The following is a 17071-nucleotide window of genomic DNA, read 5'->3' on the forward strand; positions in this document are numbered from 1 at the left end:
CTGTGATGTTTGTCTTTGTTTCATAGGAATGAATGTTTGTTCATATGTTGCATGCTTTAATAATTCATGTTTAGAATAATGTTTTCTAACCCCAGGCTGATTAAAACCTTCAGTTTTCAGGAAAGCTTCTTATCTCCTAAGAAGCAGCATGTTTTTGATGTGAGTTGATGTTAACAGTTCTGCAGTCTAAGGTCCACTAAGATGGGTTGGAAGGACAGAACCGTGGGGACCACCCACAGCCCACCTATAGACAGCCTATCCGCCCACCTACCAGGTTTGAACACACCTTAACTTCCATGGAAAAGTTCACCCCGCCCTTCCTGAGTTCAACACAGTTTGAAAGAAAAGTGAGAATAATAAAGGGGCTTGTTGTGATAAATGCATTAAAATGCATGTTTATAAAATGATTGAGTAAGGATAAAGCATGAAATTTAGATTTATGTGTTTTATAATTAAATGTTAATAAAATAGTTTAAACTTCTTCAAATAATTAGTTTTTCTTTCAGAATCATTGGGGATTTAATGGACTGAAAACTTTATCCTGGTGCCAATAAATTAAACCAACTGAAAGCTCAAGATATGCCACAAATAATTCAGTTTCAATTCACTTCAGTTTTATTTATATAGCGCCAATTCACAACACAAATAAGGAATATACACTGCTCAAAAAAATAAAAAGGAACACTTAAACAAAACGATATAGTAATATAGTATATAGTTATAAAGTAAATCAAATTTCTGTGAAATCAAACTGTCCCCTTAGGAAGCAACACTGATTGACGATCAATTTCACAGCTGTTGTACAAATGGAATAGACAACAGGGGGAAATCTTTGGCAATTAGCAAGACACACTCAATAAAGGAGTGGTTCTGCAGGTGGGGACCACAGACCACTTCTCAGTATCGATGCTTTCTGGCTGATGTTTTGGTCACTTTTCAATGTTGGTGGTGCTTTCACACTCGTGGTAGCATGAGACGGACTCTACAACCCACACAAGTGGCTCAGGTAGTGCAGCTCATCCAGGATGGCACATCAATGCGAGCTGTGGCAAGGTTTGCTGTGTCTGTCAGCATAGTGTCCATGGCCTGGAGGCGCTACCAGGAGACAGGCCAGTACACCAGGAGACGTGGAGGAGGCCGTAGGAGGGCAACAACCCAGCAGCAGGACCGCTATCTCAGCCTTTGAGCAAGGAGGAACAGGAGAAGCACTGCCAGAGCCCAGCAAAATGACCTCCAGCAGGCTAAAAATTTGCATGTGTCTGCACAAACGGTTAGAAACCGACTCCATGAGGATGGTATGAGGGCCCGACGTCCACAAATGGGGGTTGTGCTCACAGCCCAACACCGTGCAGGACGCTTGGCATTTGCCCGAGAACACCAGGATTGGCAAATTCGCCACTGGCGCCCTGTGGTCTTCACAGATGAAAGCAGGTTCACACTGAGCACATGTGACAGACGTGACAGAGTCTGGAGACACCGTGGAGAGCGATCTGCTGCCTGCAACATCCTTCAGCATGACCGGTTTGGCAGTAGGTCAGTAATGGTGTGGGGTGGCATTTCTTTGGAGGGCCTCGTGGCCCTCCATGTGCTCGCCAGAGGTAGCCTGACTGCCATTAGGTACCGAGATGAGATCCTCACACCCCTTGTGAGACCATATGCTGGTGCGGTTGTCCCTGGGTTCCTCCTAATGCAGGACAATGCTAGACCTCATGTGGCTGGAGTGTGTCAGCAGTTCCTGCAAGATGAAGACATTGAAGCTATGGACTGGCCCGCCCGTTCCCCAGACCTGAATCCAATTGAGCACATCTGGGACATCATGTCTCGCTCCATCCACCAACGTCACGTTGCACCACAGACTGTCCAGGAGTTGGCGGATGCTTTAGTCCAGGTCTGGGAGGAGACCCCTCAGGAGACCATCCACCGTCTCATCAGGAGCATGCCCAGGCGTTGTAGGGAGGTCATACAGGAACATGGAGGCCACACACAATACTGAGCCTCATTTTGAGTTGTTTTAAGGACATTACATCAAAGTTGGATCAGCCTGTAGTGTGTTTTTCCACTTTAATTTTGTGAGTGACTCCAAATTCAGGCCTCCATTGGTTAATACATTTGATTTCCATTGATGATTCTTGTGTGATTTTTTGTCAGCACATTCAACTTTGTACAGAACAAAGTATTCAATGAGAATATTTCATTCATTCAGATCTAGGATGAGTTATTTGAGTGTTCCCTTTATTTTGTTGAGCAGTGCATTTTGATAACAAACCTGAGTCATGATCCTACACTATAATTAATGAGTAGGTTCCTGCACAAAACAAAAGGTTCAATTGGTATGATTTATGCATTAAACCTGCATGATTTAAATTTACTCATCTTAAACCAAGACAAATCAAGATGATGTGACTCATTTAGAATTGAAACATTAAAATGAACTTCATAACATTTAATGTTTTATTGTTAAAACTGAGGTGACTGCAAATAGAAACAACCAGGTTGTTTTTTCCAAAATTTATTTAGGTAAATTCACAGCGGTGAACTCTGAGACCAATTTAATTAATACTAATTCATTTGAAATACATGATGATAAATTAATTCATTCTTAATGAATAATTCTAATGACATAAATGAGAAGCTAAATGGCTAAAACATAGAGCTAGCTAAAGCTATAAATATTTTAAATACATCAATCCTATGCGGTTCTATCTAGGTTAAAATTATATGCATGACTTCAAATGAAATTTAAAGGAAAATGCCACATTACCTACACAAACTGAAGCTAACGCAATTATAAAATAAACTGTCTAATAGGGAAAATAGACCTTTATATTAATGTACAAAATGAACCTTTTGAGGAGCAATCTATTAGCAAGAAGGAAATAGATTCTTAATTTCTTTAAATTATATTTAATGTGGTCTTGGTTGCTAAAACATTTTTTCAGTCATTTTGCTAAATTGACTGAGTTGAACCATGCGTACAAAGAGGGGATGTCACCCTTAATAAAAAAAATTTAAAAACTGGGTTACAAAAGTTTTAGCACGTATGGGAGCAGTACTGTAGCTATGGGGAAGGTTGCTCATATCTACAGTGAGGACTTAGTCACATTGTGAGAGAAGATTACATTTTGTGTTTTGTCTATAAAACTGGTGCCCAGCTCCCCAAGGCCTCATCCTGAGAACCTGTTTGAATGTACGGGGTTAATTCCTCTAAATTAGTCAAAAGATTAATTCTCCTTTGCTGGATATTTTGATGAAGATCCATGTAATTATTAAAGTAGTTTCTGCTTAATGGAAAAGGTAAAAATACAAACATAATTATTTTAACCTTCAGTAACTGAACCAACTGTTAGAAATAAAGGAGTTCAGACTGCAGCAGATCTAAAGTTTTACATCGCCAAGTGATAGAGTGGATAAAATGCAGACTCAGAATGGACCAGGCTTACTTATCAAAGTAAATATCCCTATTTGAAGATTTTTGAGCTTTAATATGATGCAAACTGAGTTAAGCACCTGGGGTAATAATGAACCACTGCATTTGAATTTCATGCAAAATAAGGGTAGACATAAGTTGTTTTGGTGCAAAGAAAACACAATAGTTTGTTTATTCTAGAACTGTTGAAGACCACTGAAAACAGCTATTACTGTAGAAGTTTGTCTGCAACCGGATATCGAGCCTTCTCTCCAAGTGGAGCTGTCTGCCATTAGCAGGATGCAGTCAGATTACACCAACTGCAGCAAGGGTTATTGGACCAGCCAAGGAAGGTCCAAACGCAAACAGAGTCCATTCCAAGGTGCTGCTGGTGGCTCGAACAGTGGCTGCTTACCGCAGACGGCTTCCTAATCCACCAGACAACTCCACTCCTGAGGGATGTCGGCCCAAGCCAACGAGCTAGAGCTCTAGGCCTGCTCCAACCATCACAGGATGTAAAGAAAGGAGATCACCTCATGAAGGACAACGGCCCACTACAAACCAAAGAACTGTAAGCTAATCACTGGAGAGTGATTGAAGAGGTGGGTGAAGAACACTGTTTTTACAATGGGCATAATAATCCCCTGGGCAGTGCAATGTTAGCTTTAAATAAGATCACGGATGAGAAGATGTCTTTTATCTACCTCAAGTCTCCTAAATTGAAGATGTAGAGAAGATGGGACTTTTTGCATGTTTGTTCTCTGTCTTCCATCATTGTTGTGTTATGTTGGTTTATTCTTTCCATGTTTTTTTTTATTTATCAAAGCTTATCAGGTCTGACAGAGCTGTCTCCACATCAGAACAACTGAGACAAGTAACCGTAAAGGTAACCCTAAGAATACGACAGTGGCAGCAAGGATTGACCTCTGTGACGTGGTACCCCGCAGAGGTTATGACAGTTGGTTTCAGAATGCAGATGTGTGCATTTGTGTCCGCACACCTCGGAGGCTAGCAATTGGAAAATGGTGTCCGGACTGGACTTATGTGTACTGGAATTCAAATCCAAAAGGTTCTGTCAACCTGAACTCTAACTATATTCCACAAGGCCTGCGGCAACACATCAGTTTGATTAGAGACAAGTCCACCCAATGGCTAATCTCCCCCCGTGTTTCAATCATATTGATGTTCCTGCACAAAACAAAATTGTTTTGATTGTATTTGGAAAGTGGATTGTTGAATTTTACCAAGTTGCTAAATGAAAAGCTATTCTGGGACTGTTAAATGAAGCCATATACACTTCTGCCAGCATGCGACTGGAGTTAATTACCAACCATTTTCTCTTTAAAAATTATACTTGGCTGCTAATTAAATATTTAATTTCCCTTTTGGGATAGCTCTCTTCGCGGGGTATTTGAGGTTTAAAGCCACGTTCGTTTCCGATCCTCCTTCCTCAGCAAAGTTGTTGATGTTCAAGACAAAATGTTTCTAACTCGTTTTTAAGTTTCCTTGAGTTGTTGTGACAGCCGACAACAGAACAAGTTAAACCTGAACTCATATTTGAACTGTTTAAGTCGCCCGTTATAGCACAAATTAACAGAATTTGTCATTAATTTTAGTGGTTCTCGTTTTGGGTTACCCGGAAGTATAAAACCGTACAGCGGAAGTAGCGGTCTGTCATGGCAGCCTACGTACGCTCTTACAGAAACTTGTTGATACACAGTCCTTACTTCTAAAAGACATTGCTATCGACAAGTCAAAGAAGACCCAATATGTTTAAAACCTTCATTCTCATATGAAAACGAGCGACAACTTATTTTGGCAACCTTCTTCATTAAAACAATTTAGTTTAATTAGTTTCTAAGAAAACTTGTATCGGTGTCGAAGGACAACAAACCAATCAAAATGGCGGACGTGGGTCGTTCCCACCGAGTAACGAAGCGTTTACGTTTTAAGTCTATGGTGAACATTTGGTCTTTAAGAAGCTAATCCATTAGTCACCTAAAATGTTCCTAAACTGTAACTGACATGAAAACATACAAACCTAATCTGTGCAGCAGAACTTTAGGGTTGAAATCAGCCTCCAGGATGTTGAGACGCTGCTGATCTTCTTTGTCCTCTTTAGCTGTTTGGGAAATCTCTCCCACTGGTGCACTCTGCCACCGTTTGAGCTGCTGTCTCCACATCTTTGTTGTTAGCTTCTCTTCAAAATATCATTTAACAGTTACTGAGTAGTTATAACTCGGCTTCTTATTCTTTCTTTGTTGAGGCGGTTGGCAAACAACAAAATTGGTGCATTACCTCCACCTGCTCGTATAACGTGCGGACCAGAGTTTCGTCTTCTTCTTCTTCTTTATTACATTGACGGTTGGCAAACAACTGAAGGAAGCATTACCGCCACCAACTGGTACGGAGTGTGAACCACATGACATCTATACATACTTATACATACCCCTACATACACTAAAAGCTATTATACAACTTACACAGTTTAAAAAAAATAAAATATAACCTGATATCCTGTCTTTCCTGAATCTTTTTGCAATAAATCAACGTCTAATTTCATTTTTATATTACTAAGATTCCTAACCAACTTATTCCTCTGGACGTGATATTTCCTACAATGTGTCCGAGCTACCGCACCCTGTTGGTGGTCAGACGCCTCGGTGCTCCAACGGTACTTGGACCCTGGAAACAGTCACCACTCTATCTAAAGACTCTTAAAGGAACGACTCTCAACCAGTTTCTTACTTTTAGCTCTTTTTAATCTAAGTTAAGGCAGAGGATTGATTACCGAGATCAGCGCTGAGGCACCCGTCTTGAATCGTTGCCGTCTGTGTAAGGATGACGAAGAGCCTCGATGGAAGGTCACATGTAGTTTTATATCTGGCACTCCAATCCAATGGATGTGCCCTCCCTCAGTGATTATCAGTAGACTATGTGTCACCATTGTGGTGTCTATCTGTTAGATTGTGTAGTATGTGAATCATTGAATCAGTTAATGTAAACACTAAGTGTTGATTGTCTTCGTCCTTCTTCTCTGCCCCCTGAGCGACATCCCTAAGCGTCCTTTGGCAGGTTCAGCTACCTGAAATGGTTAGTCTTAAAATGGAATATAGAATCATATGTTATACCGGGCAGATTACGCCCAATTGTAGGTAATTAGGAACTACTACCATTATCATTAAAGCAGGCCACATAGTGGCTTAATCATATGGATCTCAGTAAAAAATATTTCATTATTATCAAAAACAATGTACCTGTTTAGTACAATTGGAAACCTTTTTACATTAAAGCAGCCTCCATTTATTACTTAACACATGTCCAAAAAATCAACCTATGGAGATGTGAACACATAACTAAAAATAACCTGCGGGATCATATTAATACTTTCATTCATGACATGTGCTTAACTAATTTCATTTAATCAATCTGTCATTAACTTATCTGATTATCTGTACATCATTCATACCATTAAATCAAATATTCTGATTCCTATAATATCAACATTATTCATTAAGTCACAGAAATCACTGTAAAGGATATCGGGTCAGACGGCGGGCCCCCTTTTCACTTATGGGTTATCCTCTGTCAATCCAGCGAGCCTGATCACAGCCCCCTCTTTCTTACATCCTTGATTTGAGGGGCCCGACCCCTTAACTATTGGCATCTGACAGGCGGTTGGCAATCCCGGACCCCCTGAGTCCATGAAGTCCATGGTTGTAGTTATTCCCCTATAAGGATGAGAGCCTGAAGGGTGTCATCCTCTTGTATCAGTTTATCTTTGACTATGTGTTGCATCTTATGTGAAATCAACAGTTATGTTGTGTAAGCTGTAGCAGTGAGCGGTGCGGCAGATTAGCAACAAGGGCAGCAAAGAGATGATTAGAAAAGGCCACATAATTATACATCCATAACACTCCCCCTGTTGAGGTGGGAAAACCCACCTCACATCAATCAATGTGTCTAGTGCATATGGACCTAAGCTAAAATATGGGAGGCAGTTCGTTCCGCCCGTCGCGTAACTCCGGCCCCCCAAACGGAGTGCCATCTCCCTGGTAACTGCCTGCGGCCCTCAGTGTGTGCATGCCCTGTTTCCCATAGAACAGACCTATGCTGATGTGTGTCTGAAATTTAAATGATTAAAACATCGCAAATAGAAAATAATGCCGTGTTGAAAAATTTAAAACAACAAAAATAATAAATAGCTAGAAGCACAGCGGAAATGAGCAGCACATTGTGTATCAGTATATTGTAGGCCCTGAATTGTAAACCCTGTTCAATTATCTATTGCAGTCGTCTGGTCCTCCTCCTCTTAGCACAGTATCAAAATTTCTCCGGCACATTGGTTTGGTTCTATGAGATCCACATCATCACTTGTGCTTAAATATTCAGTGGACAACATCAGTGTGTGCTCTGGCACCACATCCATTTGATATTCTGGTAATCTCAAACCTCTGTTATCACTGGAACCAATCGCACAATCAATACACCTGAGGATGAGAGCTGGAATACACGTTGCACAACAGCATACACAACCTGCGATCACCACAACAGTCAATGAAGTGAATATACTCACCAGTAGGTTTCCCCATTTTCCAAACCACGTCTAAAACATTTTTGTGAATTGTTCATCGATTGCTGAGTGCGATTTTAATTCAATGGACAGTGATTACAATCCTTTTAGGGCCTTTGTTAGAGATCCATTAGGTGCTGTAATTTTTTATTGGGAATAAAAGAACAACAAGCCTCTCCAAAAACACCACACAACCTTCTTCTTTTGCTAGAATCATATCCAAAGCTATTCTATTTTAACAAGAAATAATTTCAACATCCTCTTTACACAGCCTTCAGCTGTCTCTCCTGTTTTGCCTTGGTGTCATTTATAAGATTAGAATCGGTTCCAACAGAAAGCAGTTTTTATTGTAGCAGACATGTCAAATTCAAAAACACATTTTCTGAAAGGTTCGCCCTGACGAAGTAGGCCAATTGGTGTCAGGGCATCCTAGATGGAGAGGGAAACCAGGGTACATCTTTCCTGTCCAGTCAATAACAATTATTATTAATCATTAAAGCAATTATTCCCCATAAATCAGTTCTGTTCAACAGCAAGTAAAAGTTCAAGGCCTTGTATCAAGTTAATTTACAATCTAAGTTGCAAACAACATCATCCATAAATAAATAACCCAGAAGCACGTGGGAAGTTATAATTTTTATTTATGAAGTTATTCGAATTGATCAAATAGTTAAACACTCCTTTAACCCTTCATGCAGATTATTCCACAATTTCCCACATTCACAGAAGTAAAAAAATTGTTTTGTTTTTTTTCATTATTCACACAGTTTTACCTTAGAAATCCTTCTCACCTGTGATTTTTTAATTTTGTGACCTTATTTCAAAATTACCAGGACATACTCCTTCAAGCTTTAACCCAACAAATAGAACTTTTATTGTTTGTTTCTTTATCACATTCCCTCTCTTGAAGTAACCCAGCCCACTCGAAATTTATGAAACAGGTTCCACATAATTGTATTTTGTTAGTTGAAAGCAAAGAGATGAGTTAATCTTACCGTTTGACGTTATGGTTACTGGAATAAATTAATTTAGTTTCACAAGCGCATTTTTGATGTGTTAGCTGGAAATGAAATGTTAAGTCAAAAGATATCCAATCGAACCTATTCGTATGTTCTTCCTCAGGTGCTTTCTGATTTCTCTGAGGTTTCCTTCGGAGGACGTCTCTCCCTTCCTATATGATCTGCTGACCTTAGTTTTGCTCTCATCCAGAGTTTGTTTCTCCTGTTGGTTCTTTGGTTAGAGCCTCCTGTGTGTTATGAGACAAAAACTTCAGAGCAGATTAAAATCTTTGAACATGTTAGTTGCTCTCTCTGTGAATCCAGACAGGTTCACAGCCTGACTGAAGAGAGGAGGTGAAAGGTCAGGGCATGGTTCTTCCTGTCAGCAGTTGATGGGGAGTTAAACCCATGAGCTCAGTGGGTGATGATCTGATGTAAAACATCACCAAGGGCAGTGCATCCAGCCACTTCATTTTTGTATCAGCACAAACTTTAGCCAATCGTTTTTTGATTGTGTGATTATCTCTCTCAGCCGACCTGGTGAAAGTGTCAAGCACATGTCTACATCCTTGCACTCTGTTGACAGAACCCATAAAATCAAGAACAATTTCCTTTAGGGCTTGTTGGGAACAGGAAATGCTCCAATACCTGTTTTCATGAGAATCTTATATGTAGATAATATAACAGAGTCATCTTCTCACCTTCAACCAAAAATCATATTTATATTGTAACCCAGTTAGTTGCTAATTTATTGTTGTTAACTAATGGCCAATGTTAGATATGTTCAAACCGTTATTTTCCAAAATAATTTTTTTAAATCATCCCCAGAACAAAGTATTTGCATCATTTACCGTGAAGGTGTCCAGTGTTTTGGACAACCTACTTTTCAAGCGCGTTGATAATTTGATTATATCTACCTAAATTAGACCTTTAGGGTCCTTCCCCATAACCTCTACCCCCAATACTAGATAAAAGTAATTTGCATATTCTGTACAACCTTAATCATACCATTATTTAGTTATTCATTCCTGTTAAACATTTGATCACAATAAACAGTCCTTTTTTCCGCAATATATCCATTTCCATTTTTCCATCCTATGATTATTATTATTTCTTTTTGTTTTCTCTGAAGTCTAAAGGTTAGTCTGACAAACATTTGAGACAAACATTGAAACAGAAATTTAGACAAACACTTAAGACACACAACACATGCCGGCTTCAGACTCCCCTCTTAAGGAAGTTTGGGCGGCCAAATCTTTTACCATCAGAGTTTTCAACCAGAACCCTATGGCAGAATGACAGGTTCTATTTGGTTCTGTTCACATCCCAAAGAGAATTTAGGTCAAATTTCACCTCTAGAAAATTCATGAGAAATTTAAGTTTTCACCCTGTGAAACTAAAACCCAGAAAATTCTTCCAAATTGCGAGCATCTGAACACATATAGGGAACACCGACATTAGAGAAAAACAAACGAAAAACGAAACCTGATGCACTCTAAAACGTTCATTAGTTGTCTGAACACAACTATGAATCAAAACCCAAAATAAAAATGAGCTCACAGAAACTAAAACATACCATTTGATCCATGAACCTTTCACTCATGTGGCCCACATCATTCATCATTCATACCTTGGGCCTTCATTCATTCCTGTCACACCTTCTCAACCACACCTTTTCAATCCTCAAACACAATCTTTGGATTCCTATTGTTCCTGAACCCGAGATCTCATGTTCTAAGTAATAATGTGTAAATGGACCCATCTGTCAGGCTGCTCCCAGCCACCTTTTCAGGCCTTCTTCACCTACAGGTCCTTCTCAAAATATTAGCATATTGTGATAAAGTTCATTATTTTCCATAATGTCATGATGAAAATTTAACATTCATATATTTTAGATTCATTGCACACTAACTGAAATATTTCAGGTCTTTTATTGTCTTAATACAGATGATTTTGGCATACAGCTCATGAAAACCCAAAATTCCTATCTCACAAAATTAGCATATCATTAAAAGGGTCTCTAAACGAGCTATGAACCTAATCATCTGAATCAACGAGTTAACTCTAAACACCTGCAAAAGATTCCTGAGGCCTTTAAATCTCCCAGCCTGGTTCATCACTCAAAACCCCAATCATGGGTAAGACTGCCGACCTGACTGCTGTCCAGAAGGCCACTATTGACACCCTCAAGCAAGAGGGTAAGACACAGAAAGAAATTTCTGTACGAATAGGCTGTTTCCAGAGTGCTGTATCAAGGCACCTCAGTGGGAAGTCTGTGGGAAGGAAAAAGTGTGGCAGAAAACGCTGCACAACGAGAAGAGGTGACCGGACCCTGAGGAAGATTTTGGAGAAGGGCCGATTCCAGACCTTGGGGGACCTGCGGAAGCAGTGGACTGAGTCTGGAGTAGAAACATCCAGAGCCACCGTGCACAGGCGTGTGCAGGAAATGGGCTACAGGTGCCGCATTCCCCAGACCTGGGCTACAGAGAAGCAGCACTGGACTGTTGCTCAGTGGTCCAAAGTACTTTTTTCGGATGAAAGCAAATTCTGCATGTCATTCAGAAATCAAGGTGCCAGAGTCTGGAGGAAGACTGGGGAGAAGGAAATGCCAAAATGCCAGAAGTCCAGTGTCAAGTACCCACAGTCAGTGATGGTCTGGGGTGCCGTGTCAGCTGCTGGTGTTGGTCCACTGTGTTTTATCAAGGGCAGGGTCAATGCAGCTAGCTATCAGGAGATTTTGGAGCACTTCATGCTTCCATCTGCTGAAAAGCTTTATGGAGATGAAGATTTCATTTTTCAGCACGACCTGGTACCTGCTCACAGTGCCAAAACCACTGGTAAATGGTTTACTGACCATGGTATCACTGTGCTCAATTGGCCTGCCAACTCTCCTGACCTGAACCCCATAGAGAATCTGTGGGATATTGTGAAGAGAACGTTGAGAGACTCAAGACCCAACACTCTGGATGAGCTAAAGGCCGCTATCGAAGCATCCTGGGCCTCCATTAGACCTCAGCAGTGCCACAGGCTGATTGCCTCCATGCCACGCCGCATTGAAGCAGTCATTTCTGCCAAAGGATTCCCGACCAAGTATTGAGTGCATAACTGTACACGATTATTTGAAGATTGACGTTTTTTGTATTAAAAACACTTTTCTTTTATTGGTCGGATGAAATATGCTAATTTTGTGAGATAGGAATTTTGGGTTTTCATGAGCTGTATGCCAAAATCATCTGTATTAAGACAATAAAAGACCTGAAATATTTCAGTTAGTGTGCAATGAATCTAAAATATATGAATGTTAAATTTTTATCATGACATTATGGAAAATAATGAACTTTATCACAATATGCTAATATTTTGAGAAGCACCTGTAAATGTTTAGGGTTATTGCTCACATTATCAGGCAATATTGTGGGACGACTCTTCATCAACCTTTCCAGAGAAATCATGAGTATTGTGACCGGCAATGCCTGAAAATAAAAAGTTTGATCATACAGTCATCCCAGTACAACAAATTAACACGAACAGGAAATCACAAACTTGGGTAGGGAAATCAGCATTTTTCTTTCTTTCACCATCTTCTTTTCACAACACATAATCATATTTGAACATTGTTATTTCCATTATTATTATATACAAAAAAGACAAAAATAAACAACATTGCAGTCTTGTTGTGTACCAGCTTATTAAGGAGTAAAAGAAGATAAAAAGCAAATAGATTAGTTATAAACAGAATCATTTCGTCCAGAAAAAGGAAAGGATAGCCTACCTTTGTAGCACCTTGTGGTCTGACACAAAAACTATGGATACTTGGCCTCTTGTCACCCTTTTTGTAGCATCAAGTAGTGAAAGTTGAAAAAGTAATTTGTACTTTTGCCTACCACAATAAACCCATTTATGCATAAATAATGACTGTGACATCTAAAATATTATTAGTTAAGTTTTCAGTCCAACTTTCCTTTCATTTTCTTATCCATCCTTCTATTCTTACTTGTGTTGTTTGGTTTTGCTCCTCCTTATGCGCAGCGTCCTGAGTGCCTTGTTGCTGAAAAGTGCTATATAAATAAATTTGACTTGACATAAATCGGTATGTACATTTCACCTGGCATTTTATTGTTTTTAATTCCAACAATTAAATCAACTCTATCATTTAATGCAACTACCACTTTTGGTGAAAACCAAGTTTTAATATATATGACATTAATTTTAATCTTGTCAGAAGGCGATGGTAGATTTATTCTTTTCAAATTATGTAAAGTTAACAGCATTTTCCTCCTGCTGTAAGTATTAAATGAGTTAAAGTTTTTCCAAGTTTAATCACTGCAGTTAATTGTTGTAAAGTTTTCGACAAATTATCTTTTGGAGTCAGATAAAATCTGAGTCTAATTGGTCGTTTTAAAATCCTAAATGTAATATTGTTTGAAAGCCTGTTGCCTTAAAATTGTCACATTATCGTTCTGAGAATGTTTTTCCCTTCCAGCTCGTTTTAGATATCATTTTAGATATGATTAATTTATCCTTAGTAAATGGATATATACCACAAGCTTTTAATGTAGCTGTAATTAAACCTTTGCTTAAGAAACCTTTGCTTGATCGAGATGACTTGAAAAATTACAGACCTATATCCAATCATCCATTCTTATCTAAAATTCTTGAGAAAATAGTTGCTAATCAAATGTGTGAGCATTTACACAGCAATGACCTGTTTGAAGAGTTTCAGTCAGGCTTCCGAGCTCATCATAGCACTGAAACAGCTCTGCTGAAAGTCACTAATGATATTCTTATGGCCTCAGATAATGGACTTGTGTATATACTTGTCCTCTTAGATCTCAGTGCTGCATTTGATACAGTGGACCAATACACCAATACACACAGCAAGACTGGTGAAAGATTAGTTTGATGAACATGAAAGTGAAGTTGAACATCTCCCATGGCCTGCACAGTCACCAGATCTAAATATTATTGAGCCACTTTGGGGTGTTTTGGAGGAGCGAGTCAGGAAACGTTTTCCTCCACCAGTATCACGTAGTGACCTGGCCACTATCCTGCAAGAAGAATGGCTTAAAATCCCTCTGACCAATGTGCAAGACTTGTATATGTCATTCCCAAGATGAATTGACACTGTATTGGCCGCAAAAGGAGGCCCTACACCATTCTAATAAATTATTGTTGTCTAAAACCAGGTGTTTCAGTTTCATTGTCCAACCCCTGTATTTGCTTCCAATAGGTAAAATTATCATGCAGCATAGAATACATGTTCACTGTTACGCTGATGATACTCAGCTTTACTTATCCATGAATCCTGATGAGCACAACCAGTTAGATAGACTACAAGCATGTCTTGAAAACATAAAAACTTGGATGACTTTAAATTTTCTGCTTCTAAATTCAGACAAGACAGAAGTTGCCGTCTTTGGACCAGAGTCTTTAAAAAATAAACTGCTTAGTCAATCACTTAACCTGGATGGCATTAAATTGACCTCCGATAATAAAGTAAAAAACCTTGGTGTTATTTTTGACCAGGACATGTCATTTAAATCCCATATTAAACAGGTTTCTAGGATTTCCTTCTTTCATCTCCAGAACATTGTCAAAATTAGAAATATCCTATCCAGGAGTGACGCTGAAAAACTAGTCCATGCATTTGTTACTTCAAGGCTGGACTATTGTAATTCATTATTATCAGGATGTCCACAAAATGCAGTTAAAAGCCTTCAGCTGATTCAAAATGCTGCAGCAACAGTTCTGAAGAAAAGTAAATGAGAGATCATATTTCTCCTATTTTAGCTTCCCTTCATTGGCTCCCTGTTAAATCCAGAACAGAATTTAAAATTCTCCTCCTCACACATAAAGCCCTTAATGATTTAGCTCCATCATACATCAGAGATCTGATTGTTCCATATGTTCCTAACAGAGCACTTTGTTCTCAGGCTGCAGGTTTACTGGTGGTTCCTAGAGTCTCTAGAAGTAGAATGGGAGGCAGATCCTTTAGTTTATCAGGCTCCTCTCCTATGGAACCAGCTCCCAGCTTTAGTCCGTGAGGCAGACACCCTGTCTACTTTTAAGGCTAGGCTTAAAACTTTCCTTTTTGATAAAGCTTATATTTAGAGTGGCTTAGGTTATCCTGAGCTATCTTCCTTTATTTTTACCTCCGTCTTCTTCCCTCCCTGTTGGATGGAGTGAGGGTGAGTCAGGTTTACCCTAAACCGGCTCAGTTATGGTTGAGGTGCAAACACACCCTCCATTTCTGCTACCTGTATGACCCCTTCTCTTTTCCAATGGTTATAATCAGTCTGACAGAGAGAGGTATCCCAATCCTTGTGGTTTTTAGTATAACAATGACCATCAGTGGGCTCTAGATGGACAAACTGTCTACTTTTAAGGCTCGGATTAAAACTTTCCTTTTTGATAAAGCTTATAGTTAGAGTGACTTAGGTTATCCTGAGCTATCTCCATAGTTATGCATCTATAGGCTTAGGCTGCTGGAGGACATAATGACCACTTTCACCCTCTTTGCTACATTCTCACACTACTCTCCAATTTTGCATTATTTGCTGTTATTTCAGCTTTTAACTCTTTTCTCTTCCTAGAAGCTACAACTGGCCTGACTCTGTCTACTTGTGACACCTTTCTGGAGAGGGGCATCGTCCAAGCTTCTGCTGGCAACAACTTAATGCTCAACCTCTACCAATGATCCTCTTGGCTCTGTCTTTCAGTGTTTAACCCTTTATCTCTCCTAGACATGGCAATTGACTGAGCTTTTACTGTGACTAACTCTATGTGCTCTCTTTCAGACTCTAACCTTGAAAACTGGCTCACAGTTTATCTTTTCTTTCTTTTTAGGTGAAACGACTAAAGGAGCTACATCCATTAACACTTACTTTTCCTTCCCATAGAAAGTACTCCTGGATCAGTGCTTCTTTGTTCTCTTTGTGTCTCTGCTCTGTTCTCTCAAACCTCCAGTTGGTCGTGGCCGATGACCGCTCACACTGAGCCTGGTTCTGCTGGAGGTTTCTTCCTGTTAAAAGGGAGTTTTTCCTCTCCACTGTCGCTAGATGCATGCTCAGTATGAGGGATTGCTGCAAAGTCAACGCCAGTGACTGTCCACTGTCTCTACATGCTCATCCAGGAGGAGGGAATGCTGCAAGTCACTGACTGGATGCAATCTGTTGGGTTTCCTTAGATAGAAAAACTTTTTATCCAATTTGAATAAATAATTGAATCTGACTGCACTGTTCAATGATCAGGATTAACTGGAATGTATGTACCTGACTTTTGTGAAGTGCCTTGAGACGACATGCGTTGTGAATTGGCTATATAAATAAACTGAATTGAATTGAATTACTGTTTAATTACATAAATCATAGTAATAGAGAGGCAGCACTACTGCATTCTGTGTGCCTCAGTTCTGTGTTCTTGCTGTGACCATTTATTATGGTGGCTGAGCCGGAGCTTTGGCTCATGAGCATTTGCAAATTTGCACCATGATCAAAAACATGTGTTTCTCCAGTGGCTCTTTCTTTTTTGGTTTCTGTTTAACTTTGTTCAGCACAATCAGCCACCATTTTTATGACATCCTCAACTGTGATTGCTTCCTTCCCAGCTCCACCTTTGATCCTTGCCTGCAAACAACTAATCACATCCTTACTCACACATACATGAAAGGTTATAAAGATCAAATAGTAAAGTTAATAAAAAGGAAAAAATATAAGATAAAACTATATACAATTATTCCAACAGAAACCTTCTGTATCCTTTCTTGCATGCTCCACAGGGACATGGCTTGAACTCAACTAGATGGTGAATATTTATATAATAATCAGAGCGGGATTATAATGGATCACCTTAGGCTGTAGACAGTATACTATCAATGTGTCATAACAGGGCTGTTTTTGTTTTGAGGTAAATTACTATGTGACTAACTTATCAAGGCTTTATTTTAACAGCAAACAGGAGGATTCAACTACTAGGTTAAGAGAAGCATCAATATCATGCTTAGTTTCTTGCTAAACCTTGACTGACGCAAAATACTCAGCAACTTATGAGTCTCTGCTAGGACTATTTAATGTTATAGTACTTTAAAAAGTGAAA

Source organism: Girardinichthys multiradiatus, chromosome 14 (genome assembly GCF_021462225.1).
Source record: "Girardinichthys multiradiatus isolate DD_20200921_A chromosome 14, DD_fGirMul_XY1, whole genome shotgun sequence".
In the NCBI taxonomy this organism is placed as follows: Eukaryota; Metazoa; Chordata; class Actinopteri; order Cyprinodontiformes; family Goodeidae; genus Girardinichthys; species Girardinichthys multiradiatus.